The sequence below is a fragment of the Lepisosteus platostomus genome, chromosome 5 (assembly GCF_059453375.1).
Source record: "Lepisosteus platostomus isolate fLepPlt1 chromosome 5, fLepPlt1.hap1, whole genome shotgun sequence".
Lineage (NCBI taxonomy): Eukaryota > Metazoa > Chordata > Actinopteri > Semionotiformes > Lepisosteidae > Lepisosteus > Lepisosteus platostomus.
Genome location: NC_142615.1, coordinates 45,353,792 through 45,378,125, shown reverse-complemented (window position 1 = coordinate 45,378,125; position 24,334 = coordinate 45,353,792). Strand labels below are relative to the sequence as shown.

At 52.2% G+C, this 24,334-nt stretch overlaps 11 non-coding genes and 21 pseudogenes across 11 annotated transcripts; 1 reads left to right on the top strand and 31 right to left on the bottom strand.

Moving 5' to 3' along the window:
• Positions 1–430: 430 nt before the first annotated feature.
• On the bottom strand, positions 431–549 carry LOC148667219 (5S ribosomal RNA). The gene has a single exon (XR_015937373.1). It is a non-coding gene; the product is annotated as a 5S ribosomal RNA (ribosomal RNA).
• A 537-nt stretch (positions 550–1,086) lies between these two features.
• On the bottom strand, positions 1,087–1,205 carry LOC148667218 (5S ribosomal RNA; annotated as a pseudogene).
• A 537-nt stretch (positions 1,206–1,742) lies between these two features.
• Positions 1,743–1,861, bottom strand: LOC148667217 (5S ribosomal RNA; annotated as a pseudogene).
• Positions 1,862–2,398: 537 nt separating this feature from the next.
• Positions 2,399–2,507, bottom strand: LOC148667216 (5S ribosomal RNA; annotated as a pseudogene).
• Positions 2,508–3,044: 537 nt separating this feature from the next.
• Positions 3,045–3,163, bottom strand: LOC148667215 (5S ribosomal RNA; annotated as a pseudogene).
• Positions 3,164–3,699: 536 nt separating this feature from the next.
• On the bottom strand, positions 3,700–3,818 carry LOC148667214 (5S ribosomal RNA). Its single transcript, XR_015938741.1, has one exon. It is a non-coding gene; the product is annotated as a 5S ribosomal RNA (ribosomal RNA).
• Positions 3,819–4,355: 537 nt separating this feature from the next.
• On the bottom strand, positions 4,356–4,473 carry LOC148667213 (5S ribosomal RNA; annotated as a pseudogene).
• A 537-nt stretch (positions 4,474–5,010) lies between these two features.
• LOC148667212 (5S ribosomal RNA) lies at positions 5,011–5,129 on the bottom strand (annotated as a pseudogene).
• Positions 5,130–5,665: 536 nt separating this feature from the next.
• On the bottom strand, positions 5,666–5,783 carry LOC148667211 (5S ribosomal RNA; annotated as a pseudogene).
• A 537-nt stretch (positions 5,784–6,320) lies between these two features.
• On the bottom strand, positions 6,321–6,439 carry LOC148667210 (5S ribosomal RNA). Its single transcript, XR_015937372.1, has one exon. It is a non-coding gene; the product is annotated as a 5S ribosomal RNA (ribosomal RNA).
• Positions 6,440–6,976: 537 nt separating this feature from the next.
• Positions 6,977–7,095, bottom strand: LOC148667209 (5S ribosomal RNA; annotated as a pseudogene).
• A 537-nt stretch (positions 7,096–7,632) lies between these two features.
• On the bottom strand, positions 7,633–7,751 carry LOC148667208 (5S ribosomal RNA). Its single transcript, XR_015937371.1, has one exon. It is a non-coding gene; the product is annotated as a 5S ribosomal RNA (ribosomal RNA).
• Positions 7,752–8,288: 537 nt separating this feature from the next.
• LOC148667207 (5S ribosomal RNA) lies at positions 8,289–8,407 on the bottom strand (annotated as a pseudogene).
• Positions 8,408–8,943: 536 nt separating this feature from the next.
• LOC148667206 (5S ribosomal RNA) lies at positions 8,944–9,062 on the bottom strand (annotated as a pseudogene).
• A 536-nt stretch (positions 9,063–9,598) lies between these two features.
• LOC148667205 (5S ribosomal RNA) lies at positions 9,599–9,717 on the bottom strand (annotated as a pseudogene).
• A 537-nt stretch (positions 9,718–10,254) lies between these two features.
• Positions 10,255–10,373, bottom strand: LOC148667204 (5S ribosomal RNA). Its single transcript, XR_015938200.1, has one exon. It is a non-coding gene; the product is annotated as a 5S ribosomal RNA (ribosomal RNA).
• A 537-nt stretch (positions 10,374–10,910) lies between these two features.
• LOC148667203 (5S ribosomal RNA) lies at positions 10,911–11,029 on the bottom strand (annotated as a pseudogene).
• A 537-nt stretch (positions 11,030–11,566) lies between these two features.
• On the bottom strand, positions 11,567–11,685 carry LOC148667202 (5S ribosomal RNA). Its single transcript, XR_015937370.1, has one exon. It is a non-coding gene; the product is annotated as a 5S ribosomal RNA (ribosomal RNA).
• A 537-nt stretch (positions 11,686–12,222) lies between these two features.
• LOC148667201 (5S ribosomal RNA) lies at positions 12,223–12,341 on the bottom strand (annotated as a pseudogene).
• A 536-nt stretch (positions 12,342–12,877) lies between these two features.
• LOC148667200 (5S ribosomal RNA) lies at positions 12,878–12,996 on the bottom strand (annotated as a pseudogene).
• Positions 12,997–13,533: 537 nt separating this feature from the next.
• On the bottom strand, positions 13,534–13,652 carry LOC148667199 (5S ribosomal RNA). The gene has a single exon (XR_015938199.1). It is a non-coding gene; the product is annotated as a 5S ribosomal RNA (ribosomal RNA).
• Positions 13,653–14,189: 537 nt separating this feature from the next.
• Positions 14,190–14,308, bottom strand: LOC148667198 (5S ribosomal RNA; annotated as a pseudogene).
• Positions 14,309–14,845: 537 nt separating this feature from the next.
• On the bottom strand, positions 14,846–14,964 carry LOC148667197 (5S ribosomal RNA). Its single transcript, XR_015937369.1, has one exon. It is a non-coding gene; the product is annotated as a 5S ribosomal RNA (ribosomal RNA).
• A 537-nt stretch (positions 14,965–15,501) lies between these two features.
• Positions 15,502–15,620, bottom strand: LOC148667196 (5S ribosomal RNA; annotated as a pseudogene).
• A 536-nt stretch (positions 15,621–16,156) lies between these two features.
• Positions 16,157–16,275, bottom strand: LOC148667195 (5S ribosomal RNA; annotated as a pseudogene).
• Positions 16,276–16,812: 537 nt separating this feature from the next.
• Positions 16,813–16,931, bottom strand: LOC148667194 (5S ribosomal RNA). The gene has a single exon (XR_015938198.1). It is a non-coding gene; the product is annotated as a 5S ribosomal RNA (ribosomal RNA).
• A 537-nt stretch (positions 16,932–17,468) lies between these two features.
• LOC148667193 (5S ribosomal RNA) lies at positions 17,469–17,587 on the bottom strand (annotated as a pseudogene).
• Positions 17,588–18,124: 537 nt separating this feature from the next.
• LOC148667192 (5S ribosomal RNA) lies at positions 18,125–18,243 on the bottom strand. Its single transcript, XR_015937368.1, has one exon. It is a non-coding gene; the product is annotated as a 5S ribosomal RNA (ribosomal RNA).
• Positions 18,244–18,780: 537 nt separating this feature from the next.
• On the bottom strand, positions 18,781–18,899 carry LOC148667191 (5S ribosomal RNA; annotated as a pseudogene).
• A 537-nt stretch (positions 18,900–19,436) lies between these two features.
• LOC148667190 (5S ribosomal RNA) lies at positions 19,437–19,555 on the bottom strand (annotated as a pseudogene).
• A 1,479-nt stretch (positions 19,556–21,034) lies between these two features.
• On the top strand, positions 21,035–21,199 carry LOC148667189 (U1 spliceosomal RNA). The gene has a single exon (XR_015937623.1). It is a non-coding gene; the product is annotated as a U1 spliceosomal RNA (small nuclear RNA).
• A 599-nt stretch (positions 21,200–21,798) lies between these two features.
• Positions 21,799–21,917, bottom strand: LOC148667188 (5S ribosomal RNA; annotated as a pseudogene).
• Between the last annotated feature and the right edge of the window lie 2,417 nt (positions 21,918–24,334).

The window sequence follows — 24,334 nt, the reverse complement described above, 5'->3', positions numbered from 1 at the left end:
CTCTTCACTGCCTTCGTCCCCGCTCTATTTCACTTCAGCCTTTCACTCTTGCTTCCTTCCAATGAGGACGGAGCTGCGGGAGAAAGGGCGCTATAGAGGATCGCTGTGGAGAGCTGCTGCTGTGCTTTGACATCTGAGCTCTGTGGAAAACGATCTCAATACAATTCTGAAAAACGCGACTCGCCGAACGCCAGCCGAACAAGTCTCCACAGCCGAAGCGCTGTGTCTCTTTTCAGCTGGCGATAAACCTTTCCTCGATCCTTTGCGGACTTGTAAAACTGTTCCTGATCAGAATAAAAAACGCTCACGCTAATACACAAGCACCCGTGTCTCGCCAAAGCTGACAAATAAACAGACGGACAAGCCGCACTGCACGTGTGAACAGGGGAATGAGCGAGCGAGCGGGGATAGGGCGCCTCCTGCGCTTAAAAGCTTACAGCACCTGGTATTCCCAGGCGGTCTCCCATCCAAGTACTAACCAGGCCCATCCCTGTTTAGCTTCCGAGATCAGACGAGATCAGGCGTGCTCAAGGGGGTGTGGCCGTAAGCGAGAGCAAGGCTCGCTGGCACCCTTCTTATTGAGAGGACAGCTCCGTCACCTCTTTTACGACGCTGCTTTTTTTCCCTTGCGTTTTTCTCTTCTTCCCACGTTCTCTCTCTTCACTGCCTTCGTCCCCGCTCTATTTCACTTCAGCCTTTCACTTTTGCTTCCTTCCAATGAGGACGGAGCTGCGGGAGAAAGGGCGCTATAGAGGATCGCTGTGGAGAGCTGCTGCTGTGCTTTGACATCTGAGCTCTGTGGAAAACGATCTCAATACAATTCTGAAAAACGCGACTCTCCGAACGCCAGCCGAACAAGTCTCCACAGCCGAAGCGCTGTGTCTCTTTTCAGCTGGCGATAAACCTTTCCTCGATCCTTTGCGGACTTGTAAAACTGTTCCTGATCAGAATAAAAAACGCTCACGCTAATACACAGGCACCCGTGTCTCACCAAAGCTGACAAATAAACAGACGGACAAGCCGCACTGCACGTGTGAACAGGGGAATGAGCGAGCGAGCGGGGATAGGGCGCCTCCTGCGCTTAAAAGCTTACAGCACCTGGTATTCCCAGGCGGTCTCCCATCCAAGTACTAACCAGGCCCATCCCTGTTTAGATTCTGAGATCAGACGAGATCAGGCGTGCTCAAGGGGGTGTGGCCGTAAGCGAGAGCAAGGCTCGCTGGCACCCTTCTTATTGAGAGGACAGCTCCGTCACCTCTTTTACGACGCTGCTTTTTTCCCTTGCGTTTTTCTCTTCTTTCCACGTTCTCTCTCTTCACTGCCTTCGTCCCCGCTCTATTTCACTTCAGCCTTTCACTCTTGCTTCCTTCCAATGAGGACGGAGCTGCGGGAGAAAGGGCGCTATAGAGGATCGCTGTGGAGAGCTGCTGCTGTGCTTTGACATCTGAGCTCTGTGGAAAACGATCTCAATACAATTCTGAAAAACGCGACTCTCCGAACGCCAGCCGAACAAGTCTCCACAGCCGAAGCGCTGTGTCTCTTTTCAGCTGGCGATAAACCTTTCCTCGATTCTTTGCGGACTTGTTAAACTGTTCCTGATCAGAACAAAAAAACGCTCACGCTAATACACAAGCACCCGTGTCTCGCCAAAGCTGACAAATAAACAGACGGACAAGCCGCACTGCACGTGTGAACAGGGGAATGAGCGAGCGAGCGGGGATAGGGCGCCTCCTGCGCTTAAAAGCTTACAGCACCTGGTATTTCCAGGCGGTCTCCAATCCAAGTACTAACCAGGCCCATCCCTGTTTAGCTTCCGAGACCAGACGAGATCAGGCGTGCTCAAGGGGGTGTGGCCGTAAGCGAGAGCAAGGCTCGCTGGCACCCTTCTTATTGAGAGGACAGCTCCGTCACCTCTTTTACGACGCTGCTTTTTTTCCCTTGCGTTTTTCTCTTCTTCCCACGTTCTCTCTCTTCACTGCCTTCGTCCCCGCTCTATTTCACTTCAGCCTTTCACTCTTGCTTCCTTCCAATGAGGACGGAGCTGCGGGAGAAAGGGCGCTATAGAGGATCGCTGTGGAGAGCTGCTGCTGTGCTTTGACATCTGAGCTCTGTGGAAAACGATCTCAATACAATTCTGAAAAACGCGACTCTCCGAACGCCAGCCGAACAAGTCTCCACAGCCGAAGCGCTGTGTCTCTTTTCAGCTGGCGATAAACCTTTCCTCGATCCTTTGCGGACTTGTAAAACTGTTCCTGATCAGAATAAAAAACGCTCACGCTAATACACAAGCACCCGTGTCTCGCCAAAGCTGACAAATAAAGAGACGGACAAGCCGCACTGCACGTGTGAACAGGGGAATGAGCGAGCGAGCGGGGATAGGGCGCCTCCTGCGCTTAAAAGCTTACAGCACCTGGTATTCCCAGGCGGTCTCCCATCCAAGTATTAACCAGGCCCATCCCTGTTTAGCTTCCGAAACCAGGCGTGCTCAAGGGGGTGTGGCCGTAAGCCAGAGCAAGGCTCGCTGGCACCCTTCTTATTGAGAGGACAGCTCCGTCACCTCTTTTACGACGCTGCTTTTTTTCCCTTGCGTTTTTCTCTTCTTCCCACGTTCTCTCTCTTCACTGCCTTCGTCCCCGCTCTATTTCACTTCAGCCTTTCACTCTTGCTTCCTTCCAATGAGGACGGAGCTGCGGGAGAAAGGGCGCTATAGATGATCGCTGTGGAGAGCTGCTGCTGTGCTTTGACATCTGAGCTCTGTGGAAAACGATCTCAATACAATTCTGAAAAACGCGACTCTCCGAACGCCAGCCGAACAAGTCTCCACAGCCAAAGCGCTGTGTCTCTTTTCAGCTGGCGATAAACCTTTCCTCGATCCTTTGCGGACTTGTAAAACTGTTCCTGATCAGAATAAAAAACGCTCACGCTAATACACAAGCACCTGTGTCTCGCCAAAGCTGACAAATAAACAGACGGACAAGCCGCACTGCACGTGTGAACAGGGGAACGAGCAAGCGAGCGGGGATAGGGCGCCTCCTGCGCTTAAAAGCTTACAGCACCTGGTATTCCCAGGCGGTCTCCCATCCAAGTACTAACCAGGCCCATCCCTGTTTAGCTTCCGAGATCAGACGAAATCAGGCGTGCTCAAGGGGGTGTGGCCGTAAGCGAGAGCAAGGCTCGTTGGCACCCTTCTTATTGAGAGGACAGCTCCGTCACCTCTTTTACGACGCTGCTTTTTTCCCTTGCGTTTTTCTCTTCTTCCCACGTTCTCTCTCTTCACTGCCTTCGTCCCCGCTCTATTTCACTTCAGCCTTTCACTCTTGCTTCCTTCCAATGAGGACGGAGCTGCGGGAGAAAGGGCGCTATAGAGGATCGCTGTGGAGAGCTGCTGCTGTGCTTTGACATCTGAGTTCTGTGGAAAACGATCTCAATACAATTCTGAAAAACGCGACTCTCCGAACGCCAGCCGAACAAGTCTCCACAGCCGAAGCGCTGTGTCTCTTTTCAGCTGGCGATAAACCTTTCTTCGATCCTTTGCGGACTTGTAAAACTGTTCCTGATCAGAATAAAAAACGCTCACGCTAATACACAAGCACCCGTGTCTCGCCAAAGCTGACAAATAAACAGACGGACAAGCCGCACTGCACGTGTGAACAGGGGAATGAGCGAGCGAGCGGGGATAGGGCGCCTCCTGCGCTTAAAAGCTTACAGCACCTGGTATTCCCAGGCGGTCTCCCATCCAAGTACTAACCAGGCCCATCCCTGTTTAGCTTCCGAGATCAGACGAGATCAGGTGTGCTCAAGGGGGTGTGGCCGTAAGCGAGAGCAAGGCTCGCTGGCACCCTTCTTATTGAGAGGACAGCTCCGTCACCTCTTTTACGACGCTGCTTTTTTTCCCTTGCGTTTTTCTCTTCTTCCCACGTTCTCTCTCTTCACTGCCTTCGTCCCCGCTCTATTTCACTTCAGCCTTTCACTCTTGCTTCCTTCCAATGAGGACGGAGCTGCGGGAGAAAGGGCGCTATAGAGGATCGCTGTGGAGAGCTGCTGCTGTGCTTTGACATCTGAGCTCTGTGGAAAACGATCTCAATACAATTCTGAAAAACGCGACTCTCCGAACGCCAGCCGAACAAGTCTCCACAGCCGAAGCGCTGTGTCTCTTTTCAGCTGGCGATAAACCTTTCCTCGATCCTTTGCGGACTTGTAAAACTGTTCCTGATCAGAATAAAAAACGCTCACGCTAATACACAAGCACCCGTGTCTCGCCAAAGCTGACAAATAAACAGACGGACAAGCCGCACTGCACGTGTGAACAGGGGAATGAGCGAGCGAGCGGGGATAGGGCGCCTCGTGCGCTTAAAAGCTTACAGCACATGGTACTCCCAGGCGGTCTCCATCCAAGTACTAACCAGGCCCATCCCTGTTTAGCTTCCGAGATCAGACGAGATCAGGCGTGCTCAAGGGGGTGTGGCCGTAAGCGAGAGCAAGGCTCGCTGGCACCCTTCTTATTGAGAGGACAGCTCCGTCACCTCTTTTATGACGCTGCTCTTTTTCCCTTGCGTTTTTCTCTTCTTCCCACGTTCTCTCTCTTCACTGCCTTCGTCCCTGCTCTATTTCACTTCAGCCTTTCACTTTTGCTTCCTTCCAATGAGGACGGAGCTGCGGGAGAAAGGGCGCTATAGAGGATCGCTGTGGAGAGCTGCTGCTGTGCTTTGACATCTGAGCTCTGTGGAAAACGATCTCAATACAATTCTGAAAAACGCGACTCTCCGAACGCCAGCCGAACAAGTCTCCACAGCCGAAGCGCTGTGTCTCTTTTCAGCTGGCGATAAACCTTTCCTCGATCCTTTGCGGACTTGTAAAACTGTTCCTGATCAGAATAAAAAACGCTCACGCTAATACACAAGCACCCGTGTCTCGCCAAAGCTGACAAATAAACAGACGGACAAGCCGCACTGCACGTGTGAACAGGGGAATGAGCGAGCGAGCGGGGATAGGGCGCCTCCTGCGCTTAAAAGCTTACAGCACCTGGTATTCCCAGGCGGTCTCCCATCCAAGTACTAACCAGGCCCATCCCTGTTTAGATTCTGAGATCAGACGAGATCAGGCGTGCTCAAGGGGGTGTGGCCGTAAGCGAGAGCAAGGCTCGCTGGCACCCTTCTTATTGAGAGGACAGCTCCGTCACCTCTTTTACGACGCTGCTTTTTTCCCTTGCGTTTTTCTCTTCTTTCCACGTTGTCTCTCTTCACTGCCTTCGTCCCCGCTCTATTTCACTTCAGCCTTTCACTCTTGCTTCCTTCCAATGAGGACGGAGCTGCGGGAGAAAGGGCGCTATAGAGGATCGCTGTGGAGAGCTGCTGCTGTGCTTTGACATCTGAGCTCTGTGGAAAACGATCTCAATACAATTCTGAAAAACGCGACTCTCCGAACGCCAGCCGAACAAGTCTCCACAGCCGAAGCGCTGTGTCTCTTTTCAGCTGGCGATAAACCTTTCCTCGATCCTTTGCGGACTTGTAAAACTGTTCCTGATCAGAATAAAAAACGCTCACGCTAATACACAAGCACCCGTGTCTCGCCAAAGCTGACAAATAAACAGACGGACAAGCCGCACTGCACGTGTGAACAGGGGAATGAGCGAGCGAGCGGGGATAGGGCGCCTCGTGCGCTTAAAAGCTTACAGCACATGGTACTCCCAGGCGGTCTCCATCCAAGTACTAACCAGGCCCATCCCTGTTTAGCTTCCGAGATCAGACGAGATCAGGCGTGCTCAAGGGGGTGTGGCCGTAAGCGAGAGCAAGGTTCGCTGGCACCCTTCTTATTGAGAGGACAGCTCCGTCACCTCTTTTACGACGCTGCTTTTTTTCCCTTGCGTTTTTCTCTTCTTCCCACGTTCTCTCTCTTCACTGCCTTCATCCCCGCTCTATTTCACTTCAGCCTTTCACTCTTGCTTCCTTCCAATGAGGACGGAGCTGCGGGAGAAAGGGCGCTATAGAGGATCGCTGTGGAGAGCTGCTGCTGTGCTTTGACATCTGAGCTCTGTTGAAAACGATCTCAATACAATTCTGAAAAACGCGACTCTCCGAACGCCAGCCGAACAAGTCTCCACAGCCGAAGCGCTGTGTCTCTTTTCAGCTGGCGATAAACCTTTCCTCGATCCTTTGCGGACTTGTTAAACTGTTCCTGATCAGAATAAAAAACGCTCACGCTAATACACAAGCACCCGTGTCTCGCCAAAGCTGACAAATAAACAGACGGACAAGCCGCACTGCACGTGTGAACAGGGGAATGAGCGAGCGAGCGGGGATAGGGCGCCTCCTGCGCTTAAAAGCTTACAGCACCTGGTATTCCCAGGCGGTCTCCCATCCAAGTACTAACCAGGCCCATCCCTGTTTAGCTTCCGAGATCAGACGAGATCAGGCGTGCTCAAGGGGGTGTGGCCGTAAGCGAGAGCAAGGCTCGCTGGCACCCTTCTTATTGAGAGGACAGCTCCGTCACCTCTTTTACGACGCTGCTTTTTTTCCCTTGCGTTTTTCTCTTCTTCCCACGTTCTCTCTCTTCACTGCCTTCGTCCCCGCTCTATTTCACTTCAGCCTTTCACTCTTGCTTCCTTCCAATGAGGACGGAGCTGCGGGAGAAAGGGCGCTATAGAGGATCGCTGTGGAGAGCTGCTGCTGTGCTTTGACATCTGAGCTCTGTGGAAAACGATCTCAATACAATTCTGAAAAACGCGACTCTCCGAACGCCAGCCGAACAAGTCTCCACAGCCGAAGCGCTGTGTCTCTTTTCAGCTGGCGATAAACCTTTCCTCGATCCTTTGCGGACTTGTTAAACTGTTCATGATCAGAATAAAAAACGCTCACGCTAATACACAAGCACCCGTGTCTTGCCAAAGCTGACAAATAAACAGACGGACAAGCCGCACTGCACGTGTGAACAGGGGAATGAGCGAGCGAGCGGGGATAGGGCGCCTCCTGCGCTTAAAAGCTTACAGCACCTGGTATTCCCAGGTGGTCTCCCCTCCAAGTACTAACCAGGCCCATCCCTGTTTAGCTTCCGAGATCAGACGAGATCAGGCGTGCTCAAGGGGGTGTGGCCGTAAGCGAGAGCAAGGCTCGCTGGCACCCTTCTTATTGAGAGGACAGCTCCGTCACCTCTTTTACGACGCTGCTCTTTTTCCCTTGCGTTTTTCTCTTCTTCCCACGTTCTCTCTCTTCACTGCCTTCGTCCCCGCTCTATTTCACTTCAGCCTTTCACTCTTGCTTCCTTCCAATGAGGACGGAGCTGCGGGAGAAAGGGCGCTATAGAGGATCGCTGTGGAGAGCTGTTGCTGTGCTTTGACATCTGAGCTCTGTGGAAAACGATCTCAATACAATTCTGAAAAACGCGACTCTCCGAACGCCAGCCGAACAAGTCTCCACAGCCGAAGCGCTGTGTCTCTTTTCAGCTGGCGATAAACCTTTCCTCGATCCTTTGCGGACTTGTAAAACTGTTCCTGATCAGAATAAAAAACGCTCACGCTAATACACAAGCACCCGTGTCTCGCCAAAGCTGACAAATAAAGAGACGGACAAGCCGCACTGCACGTGTGAACAGGGGAATGAGCGAGCGAGCGGGGATAGGGCGCCTCCTGCGCTTAAAAGCTTACAGCACCTGGTATTCCCAGGCGGTCTCCCATCCAAGTACTAACCAGGCCCATCCCTGTTTAGCTTCCGAGATCAGACGAGATCAGGCGTGCTCAAGGGGGTGTGGCCGTAAGCGAGAGCAAGGCTCGCTGGCACCCTTCTTATTGAGAGGACAGCTCCGTCACCTCTTTTACGACGCTGCTTTTTTTCCCTTGCGTTTTTCTCTTCTTCCCACGTTCTCTCTCTTCACTGCCTTCGTCCCCGCTCTATTTCACTTCAGCCTTTCACTCTTGCGTCCTTCCAATGAGGACGGAGCTGCGGGAGAAAGGGCGCTATAGAGGATCGCTGTGGAGAGCTGCTGCTGTGCTTTGACATCTGAGCTCTGTGGAAAACGATCTCAATAAAATTCTGAAAAACGCGACTCTCCGAACGCCAGCCGAACAAGTCTCCACAGCCGAAGCGCTGTGTCTCTTTTCAGCTGGCGATAAACCTTTCCTCGATCCTTTGCGGACTTGTTAAACTGTTCATGATCAGAATAAAAAACGCTCACACTAATACACAAGCACCCGTGTCTCGCCAAAGCTGACAAATAAACAGACGGACAAGCCGCACTGCACGTGTGAACAGGGGAATGAGCGAGCGAGCGGGGATAGGGCGCCTCCTGCGCTTAAAAGCTTACAGCACCTGGTATTCCCAGGCGGTCTCCCATCCAAGTACTAACCAGGCCCATCCCTGTTTAGATTCTGAGATCAGACGAGATCAGGCGTGCTCAAGGGGGTGTGGCCATAAGCGAAAGCAAGGCTCGCTGGCACCCTTCTTATTGAGAGGACAGCTCCGTCACCTCTTATACGACGCTGCTTTTTTCCCTTGCGTTTTTCTCTTCTTCCCACGTTCTCTCTCTTCACTGCCTTCGTCCCCGCTCTATTTCACTTCAGCCTTTCACTCTTGCTTCCTTCCAATGAGGACGGAGCTGCGGGAGAAAGGGCGCTATAGAGGATCGCTGTGGAGAGCTGCTGCTGTGCTTTGACATCTGAGCTCTGTGGAAAACGATCTCAATACAATTCTGAAAAACGCGACTCTCCGAACGCCAGCCGAACAAGTCTCCACAGCCGAAGCGCTGTGTCTCTTTTCAGCTGGCGATAAACCTTTCCTCGATCCTTTGCGGACTTGTTAAACTGTTCATGATCAGAATAAAAAACGCTCACACTAATACACAAGCACCCGTGTCTCGCCAAAGCTGACAAATAAACAGACGGACAAGCCGCACTGCACGTGTGAACAGGGGAATGAGCGAGCGAGCGGGGATAGGGCGCCTCCTGCGCTTAAAAGCTTACAGCACCTGGTATTCCCAGGCGGTCTCCCATCCAAGTACTAACCAGGCCCATCCCTGTTTAGATTCTGAGATCAGACGAGATCAGGCGTGCTCAAGGGGGTGTGGCCATAAGCGAAAGCAAGGCTCGCTGGCACCCTTCTTATTGAGAGGACAGCTCCGTCACCTCTTATACGACGCTGCTTTTTTCCCTTGCGTTTTTCTCTTCTTCCCACGTTCTCTCTCTTCACTGCCTTCGTCCCCGCTCTATTTCACTTCAGCCTTTCACTCTTGCTTCCTTCCAATGAGGACGGAGCTGCGGGAGAAAGGGCGCTATAGAGGATCGCTGTGGAGAGCTGCTGCTGTGCTTTGACATCTGAGCTCTGTGGAAAACGATCTCAATACAATTCTGAAAAACGCGACTCTCCGAACGCCAGCCGAACAAGTCTCCACAGCCGAAGCGCTGTGTCTCTTTTCAGCTGGCGATAAACCTTTCCTCGATCCTTTGCGGACTTGTAAAACTGTTCCTGATCAGAATAAAAAACGCTCACGCTAATACACAAGCACCCGTGTCTCGCCAAAGCTGACAAATAAAGAGACGGACAAGCCGCACTGCACGTGTGAACAGGGGAATGAGCGAGCGAGCGGGGATAGGGCGCCTCCTGCGCTTAAAAGCTTACAGCACCTGAAATTCCCAGGCGGTCTCCCATCCAAGTACTAACCAGGCCCATCCCTGTTTAGCTTCCGAGATCAGACGAGATCAGGCGTGCTCAAGGGGGTGTGGCCGTAAGCGAGAGCAAGGCTCGCTGGCACCCTTCTTATTGAGAGGACAGCTCCGTCACCTCTTTTACGACGCTGCTTTTTTTCCCTTGCGTTTTTCTCTTCTTCCCACGTTCTCTCTCTTCACTGCCTTCATCCCCGCTCTATTTCACTTCAGCCTTTCACTCTTGCTTCCTTCCAATGAGGACGGAGCTGCGGGAGAAAGGGCGCTATAGAGGATCGCTGTGGAGAGCTGCTGCTGTGCTTTGACATCTGAGCTCTGTGGAAAACGATCTCAATACAATTCTGAAAAACGCGACTCTCCGAACGCCAGCCGAACAAGTCTCCACAGCCGAAGCGCTGTGTCTCTTTTCAGCTGGCGATAAACCTTTCCTCGATTCTTTGCGGACTTGTTAAACTGTTCCTGATCAGAATAAAAAACGCTCACGCTAATACACAAGCACCCGTGTCTCGCCAAAGCTGACAAATAAACAGACGGACAAGCCGCACTGCACGTGTGAACAGGGGAATGAGCGAGCGAGCGGGGATAGGGCGCCTCCTGTGCTTAAAAGCTTACAGCACCTGGTATTCCCAGGCGGTCTCCCATCCAAGTACTAACCAGGCCCATCCCTGTTTAGCTTCCGAGATCAGACGAGATCAGGCGTGCTCAAGGGGGTGTGGCCATAAGCGAGAGCAAGGCTCGCTGGCACCCTTCTTATTGAGAGGACAGCTCCGTCACCTCTTTTACGACGCTGCTTTTTTTCTCTTGCGTTTTTCTCTTCTTCCCACGTTCTCTCTCTTCACTGCCTTCGTCCCCGCTCTATTTCACTTCAGCCTTTCACTCTTGCTTCCTTCCAATGAGGACGGAGCTGCGGGAGAAAGGGCGCTATAGAGGATCGCTGTGGAGAGCTGCTGCTGTGCTTTGACATCTGAGCTCTGTGGAAAACGATCTCAATACAATTCTGAAAAACGCGACTCTCCGAACGCCAGCCGAACAAGTCTCCACAGCCGAAGCGCTGTGTCTCTTTTCAGCTGGCGATAAACCTTTCCTCGATCCTTTGCGGACTTGTTAAACTGTTCCTGATCAGAATAAAAAACGCTCACGCTAATACACAAGCACCCGTGTCTCGCCAAAGCTGAGAAATAAACAGACGGACAAGCCGCACTGCACGTGTGAACAGGGGAATGAGCGAGCGAGCGGGGATAGGGCGCCTCCTGCGCTTAAAAGCTTACAGCACCTGGTATTCCCAGGTGGTCTCCCCTCCACGTACTAACCAGGCCCATCCCTGTTTAGCTTCCGAGATCAGACGAGATCAGGCGTGCTCAAGGGGGTGTGGCCGTAAGCGAGAGCAAGGTTCGCTGGCACCCTTCTTATTGAGAGGACAGCTCCGTCACCTCTTTTACGACGCTGCTCTTTTTCCCTTGCGTTTTTCTCTTCTTCCCACGTTCTCTCTCTTCACTGCCTTCGTCCCCGCTCTATTTCACTTCAGCCTTTCACTCTTGCTTCCTTCCAATGAGGACGGAGCTGCGGGAGAAAGGGCGCTATAGAGGATCGCTGTGGAGAGCTGCTGCTGTGCTTTGACATCTGAGCTCTGTGGAAAACGATCTCAATACAATTCTGAAAAACGCGACTCTCCGAACGCCAGCCGAACAAGTCTCCACAGCCGAAGCGCTGTGTCTCTTTTCAGCTGGCGATAAACCTTTCCTCGATCCTTTGCGGACTTGTAAAACTGTTCCTGATCAGAATAAAAAACGCTCACGCTAATACACAAGCACCCGTGTCTCGCCAAAGCTGACAAATAAAGAGACGGACAAGCCGCACTGCACGTGTGAACAGGGGAATGAGCGAGCGAGCGGGGATAGGGCGCCTCCTGCGCTTAAAAGCTTACAGCACCTGGTATTCCCAGGCGGTCTCCCATCCAAGTACTAACCAGGCCCATCCCTGTTTAGCTTCCGAGATCAGACGAGATCAGGCGTGCTCAAGGGGGTGTGGCCGTAAGCGAGAGCAAGGCTCGCTGGCACCCTTCTTATTGAGAGGACAGCTCCGTCACCTCTTTTACGACGCTGCTTTTTTTCCCTTGCGTTTTTCTCTTCTTCCCACGTTCTCTCTCTTCACTGCCTTCGTCCCCGCTCTATTTCACTTCAGCCTTTCACTCTTGCTTCCTTCCAATGAGGACGGAGCTGCGGGAGAAAGGGCGCTATAGAGGATCGCTGTGGAGAGCTGCTGCTGTGCTTTGACATCTGAGCTCTGTGGAAAACGATCTCAATACAATTCTGAAAAACGCGACTCTCCGAACGCCAGCCGAACAAGTCTCCACAGCCGAAGCGCTGTGTCTCTTTTCAGCTGGCGATAAACCTTTCCTCGATCCTTTGCGGACTTGTTAAACTGTTCATGATCAGAATAAAAAACGCTCACACTAATACACAAGCACCCGTGTCTCGCCAAAGCTGACAAATAAACAGACGGACAAGCCGCACTGCACGTGTGAACAGGGGAATGAGCGAGCGAGCGGGGATAGGGCGCCTCCTGCGCTTAAAAGCTTACAGCACCTGGTATTCCCAGGCGGTCTCCCATCCAAGTACTAACCAGGCCCATCCCTGTTTAGATTCTGAGATCAGACGAGATCAGGCGTGCTCAAGGGGGTGTGGCCATAAGCGAAAGCAAGGCTCGCTGGCACCCTTCTTATTGAGAGGACAGCTCCGTCACCTCTTATACGACGCTGCTTTTTTCCCTTGCGTTTTTCTCTTCTTCCCACGTTCTCTCTCTTCACTGCCTTCGTCCCCGCTCTATTTCACTTCAGCCTTTCACTCTTGCTTCCTTCCAATGAGGACGGAGCTGCGGGAGAAAGGGCGCTATAGAGGATCGCTGTGGAGAGCTGCTGCTGTGCTTTGACATCTGAGCTCTGTGGAAAACGATCTCAATACAATTCTGAAAAACGCGACTCTCCGAACGCCAGCCGAACAAGTCTCCACAGCCGAAGCGCTGTGTCTCTTTTCAGCTGGCGATAAACCTTTCCTCGATCCTTTGCGGACTTGTAAAACTGTTCCTGATCAGAATAAAAAACGCTCACGCTAATACACAAGCACCCGTGTCTCGCCAAAGCTGACAAATAAAGAGACGGACAAGCCGCACTGCACGTGTGAACAGGGGAATGAGCGAGCGAGCGGGGATAGGGCGCCTCCTGCGCTTAAAAGCTTACAGCACCTGAAATTCCCAGGCGGTCTCCCATCCAAGTACTAACCAGGCCCATCCCTGTTTAGCTTCCGAGATCAGACGAGATCAGGCGTGCTCAAGGGGGTGTGGCCGTAAGCGAGAGCAAGGCTCGCTGGCACCCTTCTTATTGAGAGGACAGCTCCGTCACCTCTTTTACGACGCTGCTTTTTTTCCCTTGCGTTTTTCTCTTCTTCCCACGTTCTCTCTCTTCACTGCCTTCATCCCCGCTCTATTTCACTTCAGCCTTTCACTCTTGCTTCCTTCCAATGAGGACGGAGCTGCGGGAGAAAGGGCGCTATAGAGGATCGCTGTGGAGAGCTGCTGCTGTGCTTTGACATCTGAGCTCTGTGGAAAACGATCTCAATACAATTCTGAAAAACGCGACTCTCCGAACGCCAGCCGAACAAGTCTCCACAGCCGAAGCGCTGTGTCTCTTTTCAGCTGGCGATAAACCTTTCCTCGATTCTTTGCGGACTTGTTAAACTGTTCCTGATCAGAATAAAAAACGCTCACGCTAATACACAAGCACCCGTGTCTCGCCAAAGCTGACAAATAAACAGACGGACAAGCCGCACTGCACGTGTGAACAGGGGAATGAGCGAGCGAGCGGGGATAGGGCGCCTCCTGTGCTTAAAAGCTTACAGCACCTGGTATTCCCAGGCGGTCTCCCATCCAAGTACTAACCAGGCCCATCCCTGTTTAGCTTCCGAGATCAGACGAGATCAGGCGTGCTCAAGGGGGTGTGGCCATAAGCGAGAGCAAGGCTCGCTGGCACCCTTCTTATTGAGAGGACAGCTCCGTCACCTCTTTTACGACGCTGCTTTTTTTCTCTTGCGTTTTTCTCTTCTTCCCACGTTCTCTCTCTTCACTGCCTTCGTCCCCGCTCTATTTCACTTCAGCCTTTCACTCTTGCTTCCTTCCAATGAGGACGGAGCTGCGGGAGAAAGGGCGCTATAGAGGATCGCTGTGGAGAGCTGCTGCTGTGCTTTGACATCTGAGCTCTGTGGAAAACGATCTCAATACAATTCTGAAAAACGCGACTCTCCGAACGCCAGCCGAACAAGTCTCCACAGCCGAAGCGCTGTGTCTCTTTTCAGCTGGCGATAAACCTTTCCTCGATCCTTTGCGGACTTGTTAAACTGTTCCTGATCAGAATAAAAAACGCTCACGCTAATACACAAGCACCCGTGTCTCGCCAAAGCTGAGAAATAAACAGACGGACAAGCCGCACTGCACGTGTGAACAGGGGAATGAGCGAGCGAGCGGGGATAGGGCGCCTCCTGCGCTTAAAAGCTTACAGCACCTGGTATTCCCAGGTGGTCTCCCCTCCACGTACTAACCAGGCCCATCCCTGTTTAGCTTCCGAGATCAGACGAGATCAGGCGTGCTCAAGGGGGTGTGGCCGTAAGCGAGAGCAAGGTTCGCTGGCACCCTTCTTATTGAGAGGACAGCTCCGTCACCTCTTTTACGACGCTGCTCTTTTTCCCTTGCGTTTTTCTCTTCTTCCCACGTTCTCTCTCTTCACTGCCTTCGTCCCCGCTCTATTTCACTTCAGCCTTTCACTCTTGCTTCCTTCCAATGAGGACGGAGCTGCGGGAGAAAGGGCGCTATAGAGGATCGCTGTGGAGAGCTGCTGCTGTGCTTTGACATCTGAGCTCTGTGGAAAACGATCTCAATACAATTCTGAAAAACGCGACTCTCCGAACGCCAGCCGAACAAGTCTCCACAGCCGAAGCGCTGTGTCTCTTTTCAGCTGGCGATAAACCTTTCCTCGATCCTTTGCGGACTTGTAAAACTGTTCCTGATCAGAATAAAAAACGCTCACGCTAATACACAAGCACCCGTGTCTCGCCAAAGCTGACAAATAAAGAGACGGACAAGCCGCACTGCACGTGTGAACAGGGGAATGAGCGAGCGAGCGGGGATAGGGCGCCTCCTGCGCTTAAAAGCTTACAGCACCTGGTATTCCCAGGCGGTCTCCCATCCAAGTACTAACCAGGCCCATCCCTGTTTAGCTTCCGAGATCAGACGAGATCAGGCGTGCTCAAGGGGGTGTGGCCGTAAGCGAGAGCAAGGCTCGCTGGCACCCTTCTTATTGAGAGGACAGCTCCGTCACCTCTTTTACGACGCTGCTTTTTTTCCCTTGCGTTTTTCTCTTCTTCCCACGTTCTCTCTCTTCACTGCCTTCGTCCCCGCTCTATTTCACTTCAGCCTTTCACTCTTGCTTCCTTCCAATGAGGACGGAGCTGCGGGAGAAAGGGCGCTATAGAGGATCGCTGTGGAGAGCTGCTGCTGTGCTTTGACATCTGAGCTCTGTGGAAAACGATCTCAATACAATTCTGAAAAACGCGACTCTCCGAACGCCAGCCGAACAAGTCTCCACAGCCGAAGCGCTGTGTCTCTTTTCAGCTGGCGATAAACCTTTCCTCGATCCTTTGCGGACTTGTTAAACTGTTCATGATCAGAATAAAAAACGCTCACACTAATACACAAGCACCCGTGTCTCGCCAAAGCTGACAAATAAACAGACGGACAAGCCGCACTGCACGTGTGAACAGGGGAATGAGCGAGCGAGCGGGGATAGGGCGCCTCCTGCGCTTAAAAGCTTACAGCACCTGGTATTCCCAGGCGGTCTCCCATCCAAGTACTAACCAGGCCCATCCCTGTTTAGATTCTGAGATCAGACGAGATCAGGCGTGCTCAAGGGGGTGTGGCCATAAGCGAAAGCAAGGCTCGCTGGCACCCTTCTTATTGAGAGGACAGCTCCGTCACCTCTTATACGACGCTGCTTTTTTCCCTTGCGTTTTTCTCTTCTTCCCACGTTCTCTCTCTTCACTGCCTTCGTCCCCGCTCTATTTCACTTCAGCCTTTCACTCTTGCTTCCTTCCAATGAGGACGGAGCTGCGGGAGAAAGGGCGCTATAGAGGATCGCTGTGGAGAGCTGCTGCTGTGCTTTGACATCTGAGCTCTGTGGAAAACGATCTCAATACAATTCTGAAAAACGCGACTCTCCGAACGCCAGCCGAACAAGTCTCCACAGCCGAAGCGCTGTGTCTCTTTTCAGCTGGCGATAAACCTTTCCTCGATCCTTTGCGGACTTGTAAAACTGTTCCTGATCAGAATAAAAAACGCTCACGCTAATACACAAGCACCCGTGTCTCGCCAAAGCTGACAAATAAAGAGACGGACAAGCCGCACTGCACGTGTGAACAGGGGAATGAGCGAGCGAGCGGGGATAGGGCGCCTCCTGCGCTTAAAAGCTTACAGCACCTGAAATTCCCAGGCGGTCTCCCATCCAAGTACTAACCAGGCCCATCCCTGTTTAGCTTCCGAGATCAGACGAGATCAGGCGTGCTCAAGGGGGTGTGGCCGTAAGCGAGAGCAAGGCTCGCTGGCACCCTTCTTATTGAGAGGACAGCTCCGTCACCTCTTTTACGACGCTGCTTTTTTTCCCTTGCGTTTTTCTCTTCTTCCCACGTTCTCTCTCTTCACTGCCTTCATCCCCGCTCTATTTCACTTCAGCCTTTCACTCTTGCTTCCTTCCAATGAGGACGGAGCTGCGGGAGAAAGGGCGCTATAGAGGATCGCTGTGGAGAGCTGCTGCTGTGCTTTGACATCTGAGCTCTGTGGAAAACGATCTCAATACAATTCTGAAAAACGCGACTCTCCGAACGCCAGCCGAACAAGTCTCCACAGCCGAAGCGCTGTGTCTCTTTTCAGCTGGCGATAAACCTTTCCTCGATTCTTTGCGGACTTGTTAAACTGTTCCTGATCAGAATAAAAAACGCTCACGCTAATACACAAGCACCCGTGTCTCGCCAAAGCTGACAAATAAACAGACGGACAAGCCGCACTGCACGTGTGAACAGGGGAATGAGCGAGCGAGCGGGGATAGGGCGCCTCCTGTGCTTAAAAGCTTACAGCACCTGGTATTCCCAGGCGGTCTCCCATCCAAGTACTAACCAGGCCCATCCCTGTTTAGCTTCCGAGATCAGACGAGATCAGGCGTGCTCAAGGGGGTGTGGCCATAAGCGAGAGCAAGGCTCGCTGGCACCCTTCTTATTGAGAGGACAGCTCCGTCACCTCTTTTACGACGCTGCTTTTTTTCTCTTGCGTTTTTCTCTTCTTCCCACGTTCTCTCTCTTCACTGCCTTCGTCCCCGCTCTATTTCACTTCAGCCTTTCACTCTTGCTTCCTTCCAATGAGGACGGAGCTGCGGGAGAAAGGGCGCTATAGAGGATCGCTGTGGAGAGCTGCTGCTGTGCTTTGACATCTGAGCTCTGTGGAAAACGATCTCAATACAATTCTGAAAAACGCGACTCTCCGAACGCCAGCCGAACAAGTCTCCACAGCCGAAGCGCTGTGTCTCTTTTCAGCTGGCGATAAACCTTTCCTCGATCCTTTGCGGACTTGTTAAACTGTTCCTGATCAGAATAAAAAACGCTCACGCTAATACACAAGCACCCGTGTCTCGCCAAAGCTGAGAAATAAACAGACGGACAAGCCGCACTGCACGTGTGAACAGGGGAATGAGCGAGCGAGCGGGGATAGGGCGCCTCCTGCGCTTAAAAGCTTACAGCACCTGGTATTCCCAGGTGGTCTCCCCTCCACGTACTAACCAGGCCCATCCCTGTTTAGCTTCCGAGATCAGACGAGATCAGGCGTGCTCAAGGGGGTGTGGCCGTAAGCGAGAGCAAGGTTCGCTGGCACCCTTCTTATTGAGAGGACAGCTCCGTCACCTCTTTTACGACGCTGCTCTTTTTCCCTTGCGTTTTTCTCTTCTTCCCACGTTCTCTCTCTTCACTGCCTTCGTCCCCGCTCTATTTCACTTCAGCCTTTCACTCTTGCTTCCTTCCAATGAGGACGGAGCTGCGGGAGAAAGGGCGCTATAGAGGATCGCTGTGGAGAGCTGCTGCTGTGCTTTGACATCTGAGCTCTGTGGAAAACGATCTCAATACAATTCTGAAAAACGCGACTCTCCGAACGCCAGCCGAACAAGTCTCCACAGCCGAAGCGCTGTGTCTCTTTTCAGCTGGCGATAAACCTTTCCTCGATCCTTTGCGGACTTGTTAAACTGTTCCTGATCAGAATAAAAAACGCTCACGCTAATACACAAGCACCCGTGTCTCGCCAAAGCTGACAAATAAAGAGACGGACAAGCCGCACTGCACGTGTGAACAGGGGAATGAGCGAGCGAGCGGGGATAGGGCGCCTCCTGCGCTTAAAAGCTTACAGCACCTGGTATTCCCAGGCGGTCTCCCATCCAAGTACTAACCAGGCCCATCCCTGTTTAGCTTCCGAGATCAGACGAGATCAGGCGTGCTCAAGGGGGTGTGGCCGTAAGCGAGAGCAAGGCTCGCTGGCACCCTTCTTATTGAGAGGACAGCTCCGTCACCTCTTTTACGACGCTGCTTTTTTTCCCTTGCGTTTTTCTCTTCTTCCCACGTTCTCTCTCTTCACTGCCTTCGTCCCCGCTCTATTTCACTTCAGCCTTTCACTCTTGCTTCCTTCCAATGAGGACGGAGCTGCGGGAGAAAGGGCGCTATAGAGGATCGCTGTGGAGAGCTGCTGCTGTGCTTTGACATCTGAGCTCTGTGGAAAACGATCTCAATACAATTCTGAAAAACGCGACTCTCCGAACGCCAGCCGAACAAGTCTCCACAGCCGAAGCGCTGTGTCTCTTTTCAGCTGGCGATAAACCTTTCCTCGATCCTTTGCGGACTTGTTAAACTGTTCATGATCAGAATAAAAAACGCTCACGCTAATACACAAGCACCCGTGTCTTGCCAATGCTGACAAATAAACAGACGGACAAGCCGCACTGCACGTGTTAACAGGGGAATGAGCGAGCGAGCGGGGATAGGGCGCCTCCTGCGCTTAAAAGCTTACAGCACCTGGTATTCCCAGGTGGTCTCCCCTCCACGTACTAACCAGGCCCATCCCTGTTTAGCTTCCGAGATCAGACGAGATCAGGCGTGCTCAAGGGGGTGTGGCCGTAAGCGAGAGCAAGGCTCGCTGGCACCCTTCTTATTGAGAGGACAGCTCCGTCACCTCTTTTACGACGCTGCTCTTTTTCCCTTGCGTTTTTCTCTTCTTCCCACGTTCTCTCTCTTCACTGCCTTCGTCCCCGCTCTATTTCACTTCAGCCTTTCACTCTTGCTTCCTTCCAATGAGGACGGAGCTGCGGGAGAAAGGGCGCTATAGAGGATCGCTGTGGAGAGCTGCTGCTGTGCTTTGACATCTGAGCTCTGTGGAAAACGATCTCAATACAATTCTGAAAAACGCGACTCTCCGAACGCCAGCCGAACAAGTCTCCGCAGCCGAAGCGCTGTGTCTCTTTTCAGCTGGCGATAAACCTTTTCTCGATCCTTTGCGGACTTGTAAAACTGTTCCTGATCAGAATAAAAAACGCTCACGCTAATACACAAGTACCCGTGTCTCGCCAAAGCTGACAAATAAAAAGACAGACAAGCCGCACTGCACGTGTGAACAGGGGAATGAGCGAACGAGCGGGGATAGGGCGCCTCCTGCGCTTAAAAGCTTACAGCACCTGGTATTCCCAGGCGGTCTCCCATGCAAGTACTAACCAGGCCTATCCCTGTTTAGCTTCCGAGGTCAGACGAGATCAGGCGTGCTCAAGGAGATGTGGCCGTAAGCAAAAGCAAGACTCCCTGGCACCCTTCTTATTGAGAGGACAGCTCCGTCACCTCTTTTATGACGCTGTTTTTTTCCCTTGCGTTTTTCTCTTCTTCCCACGTTCTCTCTCTTCACTGCCTTCGTCCCCGCTCTATTTCACTTCAGCCTTTCACTCTTGCTTCCTTCCAATGAGGACGGAGCTGCGGGAGAAAGGGCGCTATAGAGGATCGCTGTGGAGAGCTGCTGCTGTGCTTTGACATCTGAGCTCTGTGGAAAACGATCTCAATACAATTCTGAAAATCGCGACTCTCCGAACGCCAGCCGAACAAGTCTCCACAGCCGAAGCGCTGTGTCTCTTTTCAGCTGGCGATAAACCTTTCCTCGATCCTTTGCGGACTTGTAAAACTGTTCCTGATCAGAATAAAAAACGCTCACGCTAATACACAAGCACCCGTGTCTCGCCAAAGCTGACAAATAAACAGACGGACAAGCCGCACTGCACGTGTGAACAGGGGAGTGAGCGAGCGAGCGGGGATAGGGCGCCTCCTGCGCTTAAAAGCTTTCTGAATTCTGAGTACGTACGGGATCCTCGGCCTTGCGCTTATAACAAAGTCCAAGTCCCTTTGCAGACAACAGCAGTTGTCACATGATTGTCTCTGAGGATGTGCGACAATGGCCAAGGAGAGCCCCGATCTGAGCTTGCGCTCACTTTTTGACCAAGACACAGGTGTGTGCTGATTGGTTGAGAGTTTGGCGGGCATTGGAGACCCACGTGGTATTACCACGCCCTGCGTGAGATATGAGTCACTTACTCTTGACACTTAGGAATGCAGTCCAGATGTCCATTTGGCACTCCCTAGACAGATAGGCGCCAATGGATGACCATTGATCATGATAGCCAGGCTTAGCTAAGTGCATCCCCATCTGGGAGCTGTCCCTTATCAAAAGAAAACATCTTAAATCAGCCTGCATGAATACTTTCTCTGTGGCTGCACCACAGAGATGGAAGGTGAGATGGGGCCTCATTTAGGACAGCATACCACCGCTTAATTCTGTCTTATTAACAAGCATTGCCACTACAACGGCATCTCTCCTGTCAAACTTCCTCCTGACGTGTTTGACAGGATCTGGGCCGTGGTGAACAGTGGGAAAGACGCCCTGTGGAGAGTGAGGAACATGGGGCTGTTCAAAGGCATCGAGGTCCCAGTCAAGGCAGCAGGTAGCCTGGCCCTGTTCATCACCCAAGAGAACTATTACCTCAGAGATCTGTGGAGAGGGAGGAGGGAGGAAGCAGAAAATCTGTGGGATATAGAGAGCATAGGTCAATATCTCAAGAAACTGTGAAAAACATTATCATGTTTAAGTAAAGAATGTGATTTACACCAGAAAAAAAAATTGTTGCTATGTAACTGGTACCGTGTCAAAATGTAATGAGATGTGATCATATATACTGTTTTAAGTATGTATATTAATGTAAAGCTTTCTAATTTGTGATGTCCTGTATTTTTTTGTGAAAAGAAAATAAAGTTCTTAAAAAATCGATTCACCCAGGGCGAGGCTCGGCCATTGCACTCCGGCTGTGCTGACCCCTGCGAATTCCCCAAATGTGGGAATCTCGACTGCATTATTTCTGGTAGTGGGGGACTGCGTTCGCGCTCTCCCCTGATGTGCTTGGTCCAATATCGGATACGGAAGAGCTATGACACCACGTGCTGCGATAGGATCCCAGTTCGAAAGCCACTGCTGGTTCCCAGTTTCTTTTAGTTAGAGGTCCGGAGAAGCATTTCAAGCTGGTTACACTACTCCTTCCGGACATTCATTCCCTTTTCAAAGTCAGTCGTTTTGCTGTAGTCTGCATTATTAAGGCCAATTTATTTGGTCATGGGGGCCTCGGTACTGTATGCTAATTCTCAAGACAGTTTCACCCGTTTTCTGATTGCTAGGTTCTGTACCAGTGCAGACATGTCAAACAGTGAATGGCTGTACCTCTATTGTATCCCTGCTCAATGAATGAAATCAGTAATAAATGAATATATGTATAGTTACACGAAAAACAAGTGGTTTATCGACTCATCTTCATTTGCAGATTTAGAGGCAGCTTCGATATTCGTTTTACAAACGGGTTTTTTTTTATATGGGTCAAACACATGCCATAGCAACAAAACATCTCTAGAGATGAGGCTATAGATCACCTTTCCATCCTCCAGGTTTTCCTCCCAAAGCCTAAGGCACCAACGGTGACCCCTGCTGGCCGAGAGAGCAAAAGCTTGCAGCACCTGGTAATCCCAGACAGTCTCCCATCCAAGTACTAACCAGGCCCAACTCCGCTTAGCTTTCGAGATCAGACGAAATCAGGCGCATTCAGGGTGGTGTGGCCGCAAGCGAAAGCCATGGCGCCTGACTCGCTACTTGAAGCTGTGTGTGGCTGGGGCTCTGTGCCCCCCGAGCGGGACTGAAGGATCGTTCGTGTGCAACTCTTTGGAAAGGAGCTTCTTTCCAAATCGCATTGCGTACCTGGATGTTGGCGAATGTGCTCCCTTGTGTTGGCTTGTCCCGCACTGGAGGAGAACAAACAAACTGCAAGGAGGAGCACAAGGCAAGTCTTCACAAGACAAAAACCTCCAGTGCACAGCACTCTGAAAACATTTCTGGGCTGTCGCGTGTTTATTTCAGCACATAAAGCGCAACAGTCCAACACGTCGGCCGGGCGCGCGGCGCCTCCGCCCTCTTGTGGCCTTGCGGCGTCAGAGCAAGAGGCTCCTTCTCGCTGCCTTTCCGCTGTGTTGCAGAGCCCCGAGAGGGAACCTGGAGCGCACACTTTGTGGGGGGCGGGTGACCGCGTTCGCGCTCTGCCCCCGGTCTCTTGCGCGAGTACTAAATCTCACGGCGCCAGCAAGCGGCCAGGAGACAAGTACAATATCGCGGGACAGGGGGGCCTTGTCATTGATTGTTACATATGAGACGGGGATTAGGAGGAGACTCCGACTGATTGGTAAAGGGGAACACTAACACCAGAGTGACACCCCCGACGTCTCTTTTTGAGAGATTTCTTAATGGCCATGGAGGGTCGGGACCTCAGTTTTACGCCTTCCCCGAAGGACGGCGCCTGTTTGTGCAGCAGAGTGTCGCCATCAGGATGCTGGGGCATAAGAAAGCCACACAGACCGCAGGGTGAGCGCTCCCTACTGGTCCCAGTCACACCTCTTGCAGGAGCAGTAGCAACCTGAGCTTTTCCGGGGGGAATCTCCCATCCGGGTGCCGGCTAGGCTCACACCTGCTGGGCTGCCGTGGGTGAGCCCAGTCAAGAGTCGCAGGGTGAGATCTAGTCATCGGGGAGAAACGATACAAGCGAAGGATTACTCGGCTCCCAGCACTTGAAAAGACCGACAAATGACTCTTTCCCGCTGGAGCTGAATGTACCTGCATGTGTCATGTCGTCTTCTTCCCCCGCCCCGCTGTGTTTGCTGTATTGTCTTTGAAGCCAGACCCCGAGACGAGACGGGCTGTCCTGTGCCCCAATTAACACTTTACAGGTGCCATTCCCCGGCATTGTGGCCATTGTCGGTGGTCACACGCGATAAGATAAGGTGGAGGAGAGCGGGGCATGCCCAGCGCCAGACATTCAAGGAGGGGGCTGTGCGAGGTGAGGTGAGGTGCGACACGCCGGAGCCCCGACGCTGCTAATGCGGAGCACTTGTTGAACTGGCATTGAAAGGACGTGTGCGCACGGAGCGAGCCTTCCCTGCGGCGGAGCGTGGAAACTCTCTCCCCGCGCTGCAGGAGTTGTGTGCGCTGCAGCGGTGCCGAGAGAACAGCACAGAAGACAGCAGGCTCTGGAGAGCGGGTAAGAGATGGAGCCTTGTGGGCAGGCGAGCAGGCCCGTTTTTTGGAAATTGCTGAAAAGGCTCCGGTGTTTGTTCGGTGTGTGGCAGGCGCACGATGCGAGCTTGCGTAGCCGGTCTGGTGTTATGCAAATGAGGCCGAATTGCGTCCCGGGACATGCTGCGAATGCGCATGGCGACTGCAGATGTGTAGGAAACGGCGCTTCCTCCTCGCCGCCCGCCGGGGCAGCGGAAAGGCAGCAAGAAGGAGCCACAAGAGGGCGGAGGCTCTGTGCATCTGGCCGACTTGTTCGACTGGTGCTGTTTCTGTTTTGAAATAAAACGCGCCAGCCAAAAAATGTTTTCAGTGTGCTGTGCACTGGAGGTTTTTGTCTTGTGAAGACTTGCCTTGTGCTCTTCCAGTGCGGGACAAGCCAACACAAGGGAGCACGTTCGCGAACATCCAGGCACGCATTGATTTCGAAAGAAGCTCCTTTCCAAAGAATTGCAAATAAACGATCCTCCAGCCCCGCTCAGGGGACACGGAGCCCCCGCCACACAATGCAACGGGAGTATAAATGATGTATCCCGCCAGCCATTCGACGATCATTTTTCATGGGTGAATATGGTTTTCTGGGGGGTTGCAATGTTGGTCTTTATTGGACATTCCTGGTGATTCTGACACGTGTTAAACACTCGCATTTCCTGCAATTATAAAAAGGGTTAAGTTTCGGTTTCGCTGACAAATCGAATCGACTTTCACGGAGAGAAGAAAGGAAACACAATGTTTCGGCTGTGGAGCTTAGTACCGATAACACTGCTGATATTGATGGAGTAGAAACAAGTGATGTATTGGCAGCTTTATCTGGGGCGAGAAGTCCTGGAACAACTACAAAAATGTTAGGATGCAGAGGAAGAAATATTTTCCACCTTACCTCACCCAATCCTGCTGCATTAACGAAGCTGAAGTTGGCTTCTT